The following is a 7,655-nucleotide window of genomic DNA, read 5'->3' as shown; positions in this document are numbered from 1 at the left end:
ATGTTTATTATTGGGTAGGTTTATTTCCTACAAAATTCTATTACTCCTTCATACTTATTTGTTAGTATTAATATTATTCCTTAAATAATGAGACTTTATTTCTATATCAGAAAGAGAAACAAATGACCAACTTGTCTCTGCCAAGGATTTTTCTATATTCCAAACATATTTATTTGAAAATCCTTACCGATAATATAGACATACTGTTATTTATCAATGGGTCTTATTTTAAGAACAGAACAGAACAAAAATTATCAGGATATATTAAAATATAATTCAAGTTACTCATATTATTTGACACCTAACTAGAGGGCAAATTAGCCCAGATGGCAGAACACTCTGCACACCTCTGATTTTGACAAATGGTTAGAGATAAGAGAGCTAGTTTATTGCAACAGCCTTTTTCATGTAATATGTGATTGTGGAATGCTTCAGAGACAGCACTAATTCTTGATATCACCAGGAATTTCAATTCAGAATGTCTAATAGATGAAAGAACTCTTTATTCCTTGATACTTTTGAAGTATGTAGTCATTATAAAATTAGAAGTCTGCACACAAAAAAAGATTATGTGAGGGCAAAGGGAAGGGTTTTAGGTAATCATTATGAGAGATAGAAGCTTTGATTAAGATCTTGGTCCCTTGACACTACAAAAAGCCAAATTTTAAAAGAAGTTTAAAGAAGCTCTTATGGAGTAACAGTGACTAGTACCATAATTTATAAAAAGAGGAAAGAAAGAACTCTTGGGAGAAATCTGGGTCTACTCTACATCACATGAAAATAATCTTTGGCACTTGAAGATCAGCTACTTGGAGTTCCCTAAAAAAACATGCAATAATTTTCTACTAAACTTTTCACCACAGCAAGGACCCAGCAAGGATATTATACTCAATCAATGTCAGAGTGGGGGGCTTTATAAAAATTGCTAGAGCATCATGTATCTCACTTATCACTATAGTCCTAGTAAACCTGTACAGATGGACTATGTGCAAGAGTCCCAGACTTATGGTTCCTTTTAACATGTTCAAATGAGTATCATTTGAATATTCTTTGTAATAAAAATTTTAAATATCTCTTGGTCATTGTTTAGAGTGGCTATGTGGACACTATCCAGTCATGTATATCTCTATTTTCCTTATTATCTTGCTGGATACTTTGTGGACAGGCCTTGTATTTCCATGATGGTTTATGTCGTTGCTTGATGAAAGACTACTGATTTAATGTTAGCAAAAATGTTGCATTATGCCTAAATTTTGGGTTTTCAATCTATCACTCCAGTGATAAGAGCACTAATTAAGAGTTACTGACAGTCAGTCAGTGCTCTGTGAGGTTGGCCGGGCTTAGGGCCTGTGTCTCTGGTAGCAAGTGGGAGCGCTCGGGCTTGGACCAATGCAGTCATGCCTCTGGGACTTGAAATTAAAGGAAAGCTAACTGCTAGATCAGATCGAGTTAAGAGTGTGGATTTGCATCCTCCAGAGCCATGGATGTTGACAAGTCTTTACAATGGCAGTGTGTGTGTTTGACACTGGTGAAGACATTTGAAGTGTGTGATCTTTCTGCTGGAGCTGCAAAGTTGTTTTAAGAAAGAACTGGGATGTGACAGGAGCGGATGACACACAGATTAGAGTATTCAATTACAATACTCTGGAGAGAGTCCATATGTTTGAAGCACACTCAGACTACATTCTCTGTATTGCTGTTCATCCAACCCAGCCTTTCATTCTAACCAGCAGTGATGATATGCGTATTAAGCTCTGGGACTGGGATAAAATGATCTTGCTCAAAAGTGTTTGAAAGACATACCATTATGTTATGCAGATTGTGATCAACCCCAAAGAAAATCAGTTTACCATTGCATCTTTGGACAGGACTATCAAGGTGTGGCAGTTGGCCTCTACTTCACCAAACTTCACTCTGGAAGGACATGAGAAAGATATGAATGGCATCGATTACTCCAGTGGTGGCGACAAACCATACCTCATTTCAGGAGCAGATGACTGTCTTGTTAAAATATGGGATTATCAGAATAAAACACGTGTGCAGACACTGGAGGGACACACCCAAAATGTGTCTTGTGCCAGTTTTCATCCCGAGTTGCCAATTATCATCACAGGTTCAGAAGATGAAACAGTGCGTGTTTGGCATTCAAGCACCTACCGGCTTGAGAGCACATTGAACGGTGGAATGGAAAGGGTATGTTGTGTGGCTAGTCTAAGAGGGCTATGATGAAGGGAGCCTCATTGGTAAGCTTGGTTGGGAGGAACCTGCCATGTCCATGAATGCCAATGGAAAGATAATTTGGGCCAAGTGTTCAGAAGTCCAATAGGCCAACCTAAAAGCAATGGGAGATGCTGAAATTAAAGATGGGGAGAGATTGCTGCTGACATTGAAGGATATGGGCAGTTGTGAAATATACCCTCAGACTATTCAACACAATCCTAATGGACAGTTTGTCATGGTGTGTGGTGATGAGGAGTATATAATCTACATAGCGATGGCATGAGAAACAACAGCATTGGATCTGCTCAGGAGTTTGCATGGGCCCACAACTCTTCAGAATATGTTATAAGAGAGAGCAACAGCATTGTAAAGATATTTAAGAATTTTAAAGAAAAAAAATCATTTAAACCAGACTTTGGAGCTGAAAGTATCTATGGAGGCTTCTTATTGGGAGTCAGATCTGTAAATGGCTTAGCCTTCTATGATGGGACAATACAGAACTCATACGCAGAATTGAAATCCAGCCAAAACATATTTTCTGGTCTGACACTGGAGAGTTAGTCTGTATTGCCATTTGAGGAATCATTTTTTATCCTTAAGTATCTGTCAGAAAACATCTTGGCTGCACAGGAAGCACATGAGGGAGTTACTGAAGATGGCGTTGAAGATGCCTGTGAGGTTCTTGGTGAGATTCAGGAGATTGTGAACAGGGATGTGGGTAAGCGATTGCTTCATTTACATGAGTTCTGTGAACAGATTAAATTATTATGTTGGAGGAGAAATAGTCACCATTGCCCACTTGGACAGGACAATGGGCTATATTCTGAAAGAAAACAGGCTTTATCTTGGGGATAAAAATTGAACATTGTTAGCTACTCCTTGCTGGTTTCAGTCCTGGAATACCAGACGGCTATTATGTGAAAGGACTTTATATGGCTGATAAGGTCCTTCCTACCATTCCAAAAGAACAGAGGACCAGAGTTGCACACTTTTTGCAAAAGCAAGGATTCAAGCAGCAAACTCTTAATAGTATCCACAGATCCTGAACATCATTTTGAACTCGCTCTTCAGCTTGGAGAGTTAAAAATTGCATACCAATTAGCTGTGGAGGCAGAGTCAGAACAGAAGTGGAAACAACTTGCTGAACTTGCCATTAGTAAATGTCAGTTTGGCCTCGCCCAGGAGTTCCTGCACCATGCACAGGATTATCGGGGTCTGTGCTTTTGGGCACTGCCTCTGGAAATGCTACTATGGTGAACAAGCTAGCAGAGGGTGCAGCAAGAGATGGCAAAAATAATGTGGCATTCATAAGCTACTTTCTACAGGGCCTGGAGCCCTTGATTAGAACTGGACGGCTGCCAGAAGCTGCCTTCCTGGCCCAAACTTACTTACCCAGGTTTCAAGGGTAGTGAAACTCTGGAGAGAAAATCTCTCAAAAGTCAATCAGAAAACAGCAGAATCCCTTGTTGACCCAACAGAGTATGAAAAGCTTTTCCCTGGATTAAAAGAAGCCTTTGTTGTTGAAGAATGGGTGAAGGAAACACATGCTGATCTGTGGCCAGCCGAACAATATCCAATTGTTATGCCAAATAAAGAGAAATGTTATGGAAGAGGCAAAAGGCTTTCAGCCCTCCAGATCTATAGCTCAACAGGAACTTCGTGAGAAACTTCGGTTATTGTGGCCCCTCCCCACCAAACAACAAAGAAGAAAAGAGTTTACTTGAACTAGAAGTGATTTGGATAATTTGGAATTAGAAGATATTGATACAACAGATACCAATCTGGATGAAGATATTTTGGATGACTGAACATAATGTTTTCCATTTACTAACAGATCATTATTATGTGCAGGTGTGGATCAGCACCCTGACCATAGTGCTTTGGACTATGAGAAACTCCTAAAATTTTTGTACAAGTGCTGTGGACCACTGGGAACACAGTGCCCTCCTATCTTAAGAGTTTATGTGCAGCATTTAAATCACTATGTTCTCCTTGGTAACTAAAACATAGACTTTGATTTTATTCATATTGCCATTAGACCATATTGCATAAAATCTTTTGAATAAATGAAGATACTTCAGTTTCCTTTCTGAAAAAAAAAAAAAAAGTTACTGACATTACAGAAAATTGTAAGCCCTTGGTACTTACTCAAAAATCTTACTGTTGGAAACTATAAGAAATCTTCGGTTAGAATTAGAACAAATACATTTCCAATTGAAATTTGCAAAACACTTAACAAATCTTGATCTTTGATGGCCTAAAATATTGCCACTGATTTTAATACCAAACAAGTCAACTTTTTCTGTGTTTCATTAACTCTTATTCTCAATTTAAGATTTAGTAACAGGCCAACCTCCTCACCTAGAGGTATTGTGTATGTTATAAGTGCTTCTCTATTACAAACTGGCATGACATATACCTCAAAGAACTCATGCCTCAAATTACCCATCCTTATAATCAGAAGGTTTAGCTGTCCCTTTCTCAACACTGTATTAAATAGCTCTTTTATCACCTCATTCCTGCACAATTGATACTCTGAAAGAAAAGTCTAAGAAAGACGGCCTACAAACAGCTGTTGAAATAACATTTTAACTCACAAGAAAAATTCTAGCAAGTTGGTCTTTGAAATCACAACTATCAATTTGGGAGACACAATCATCCTCATGTCACTGGAATAATGATCAGGCATGAGACTTCAAACTGAGAATTGTTGGACATTCTCCAGAAATAACAACTTGTAAAGTAGATAAGCTCACGACTCAGAAAACTGGATCCGGATGATAGAAACAACAGAGTATTATACTTTAATGCATGCTAGTGGTCTTTATTTATATAAATATTTTCTTTTCTTTTGCTTGTTTGCATTCCTAATTTGCAGACACTAGTTAGTTCTCAACTGTGATGTTCCCAAAACCCTTTTACTTAATATAGTTTGTTCCATTCCTAATTGCTCTTTGTATCTCACTTGTCTTATCACTGTTGTCCTAGTAGACCTATAAAGATAATATGTACAAGAGGCCTAGAATTAGGGTCCCTTCATATGCACTCAAATGAGCAGCATTTGAATACTCCCTGCAAGAAATTTTAAATATGTCTTGGTCAACATTTGTTTCCAATATCCAACTACGATTTACTCATGATATGGCTAAAATCTAAAATCAGATTATCTTTTGTGTCTGCATATATATTCCTTTGAATACCACCTAGACTTACTGTAATAAAACAAAAAGGCTCAAGTTCAATTTTTCTCAATCAGTAAATATCACAAGGAAAATATCACAAAAAGACAGATGACTAAAATTAAAAACAAAAATAAAAACAACAAACTCTGACATAAGTAAAGATCTAGAAACCTTTTTTAGTAGCTTGTCTTTGTAACTAAACTTTTCTAAATGTAGAGCTTGATAAGAAACTGTAGAACAGCGTGTGTGTGTGTATGTATTGTGAGTAAGCTATCTTACTTTTATAAACCTTTGATTGAAAAACTCACTAGTTGAGTGAATTTTCTGAATCAAATTCCTAGCAATTGATGTCTTACTGTCTACTCTTTATAAATATGTAATACATATAGGCTACCTTTAATGGTATTTTGGCTTAAAAAAAAATAACTAGTAACTAGTTGGATTCCAGAAATAGGTATTTTACTTTAACCACCAAAACCTATAGTTTACTCTAGGAAATGGGCAGTGACTTATCTTGGTATACTGTTGCCAGCTTTCCTGATAGTCTTGTAATCAATCAACACAAGGTTCAGGTTACTTCTCTCAAAAAAGAAAAGAAAAAAAATATATATATATATGGAAAGAGATTTCTTGATAATTTAATTTCTAGGCAGAAATCTAATCTTTGATTTGTGATTACAAAATCAACAGCAACAAAACTGTTTTGGACAGTCTTTAAGTTTCTTCATTTCACACTTTATAAGGGGCCCAGAATGTGGGGAAGAGTCTACATTCTGTTGTCCAGATATTGTTTAATAAGACAGACAGTGTCATTGAAGTCAGAGAACAACTTGCCTTAGAAATCAAAAAGTTGGAAAAATAGTGCACAAAAACAGAACATCCCTTGGTCTAATTTCCCTTCTTAAAAAGGACAATATGCTTCACTTAGGATAATGGTCTCCCGTTTCCTCCAAATTGTTGGAAAAGGCATCATCCTTCTTCATGGCTGAGTAAGTAGCTTGTGGTTTGCATATGCCTCATTTTGTCAATTCTCTCATGAATTGATAGCCACTTGGGTTGACTCTGCATCTTTGCAATTGTGAACTGTGTTTCAATAAACATTCTAATGCAGGTGTCTTTCTAATAACATGACTTCCTAGGTGAAGAAGGCAATACTCACATTCTTAGAATGTCCCGCAACCTTTAATAATATAGAAAATATCCAGGAAAAATACATAAAAAATTAAGCCAGTTAGCTTACATATATTTATGATCGGTATTATCTTCACAAATGGTAGAATATTTTCTCTTGATATAATTTGTTCACTCTTGACTCTGGTTGAAAAGTGAATAAATATTCAATGAATTCAGTTCATATTAGATAATGACAGTGGATAAGGACAGCATCAACATAACTACTGAGATTCAGATATGAAAACATCTGTGCTAAAAAAACTACTTGCTCAAGAAAGTCCTCCCCAAAAGGCAAGGTTGCAGAACATCAGGAATTTTACTGTTTCTTTTAGGAAATTACTAGAACTTTATTTATTTATTTATTTTTGGTTGAAAACAGCTTCCTCATCTGGGCAATTAAATGTCTTATCTGGATAGTTTGCACTTCTATATAAACAGTTTACTGAAAATTCCCAAAACCAGCTTGTGAAAACTTGGCTCAGAGACCTCTCACAATCTTGATTTGTTGTTTGGGGTGGAGCCAAACCCAGATTCTTGACTTTAAGCTACTTGAACACAGATCCTCAGCCCTATAAATGACCTTAACTATTTTTTTCTTTTTATCATAGTGCTAAACTTGTCAAGATGGTGTTATCTTTGCTTTATAAAGATAAACTTAGCTTTTTGGTTTGATGGGGTTTGTTTCTAGTGGTTTACACGAGGATGTCATAATCAACAGCAAGGAGGAAAAAAAATGCTGAGAAGACAGATGCAGTTGGAAGGGTAGTGAGTGGGTCATTAGAATTTTCATGAAAGGATACTTTGAAATAAAAGCTGGTGTGAAAGGCCCCAGTACTGTGTCGATGGTAAGCCCATTAAGAGAATTTAAATTATACTTGTGTTTGGGCAGGTGTTGGGGTGGATTCCTTCACTTTTGAAATTGTTTTCTTTGGAATGTCTGCACTGCACCACCTTGCTTATATGTGTAAGGCTTTCCAGTGGATGGGGTGGGAAATAGTAAGTTGAGAGTTACCAGTAAAAAAGATGATTATAATAGTGAAGGAAAAAGAAAAGGGGGAAATAGAACCCTCTGAAGCCCTC

At 36.8% G+C, this 7,655-nt stretch overlaps 1 pseudogene; it reads left to right on the top strand.

The window, feature by feature from the left end:
- The first annotated feature begins 1,397 nt into the window (after positions 1-1,397).
- Positions 1,398-4,028, top strand: LOC128566670 (coatomer subunit beta'-like; annotated as a pseudogene).
- The last annotated feature ends 3,627 nt before the right edge of the window (positions 4,029-7,655 follow it).

Source organism: Nycticebus coucang, chromosome 15 (genome assembly GCF_027406575.1).
Source record: "Nycticebus coucang isolate mNycCou1 chromosome 15, mNycCou1.pri, whole genome shotgun sequence".
Lineage (NCBI taxonomy): Eukaryota > Metazoa > Chordata > Mammalia > Primates > Lorisidae > Nycticebus > Nycticebus coucang.
The sequence above is the reverse complement of the archived record's forward strand: the minus strand, read 5'-3'. Positions and strand labels throughout refer to the sequence as shown.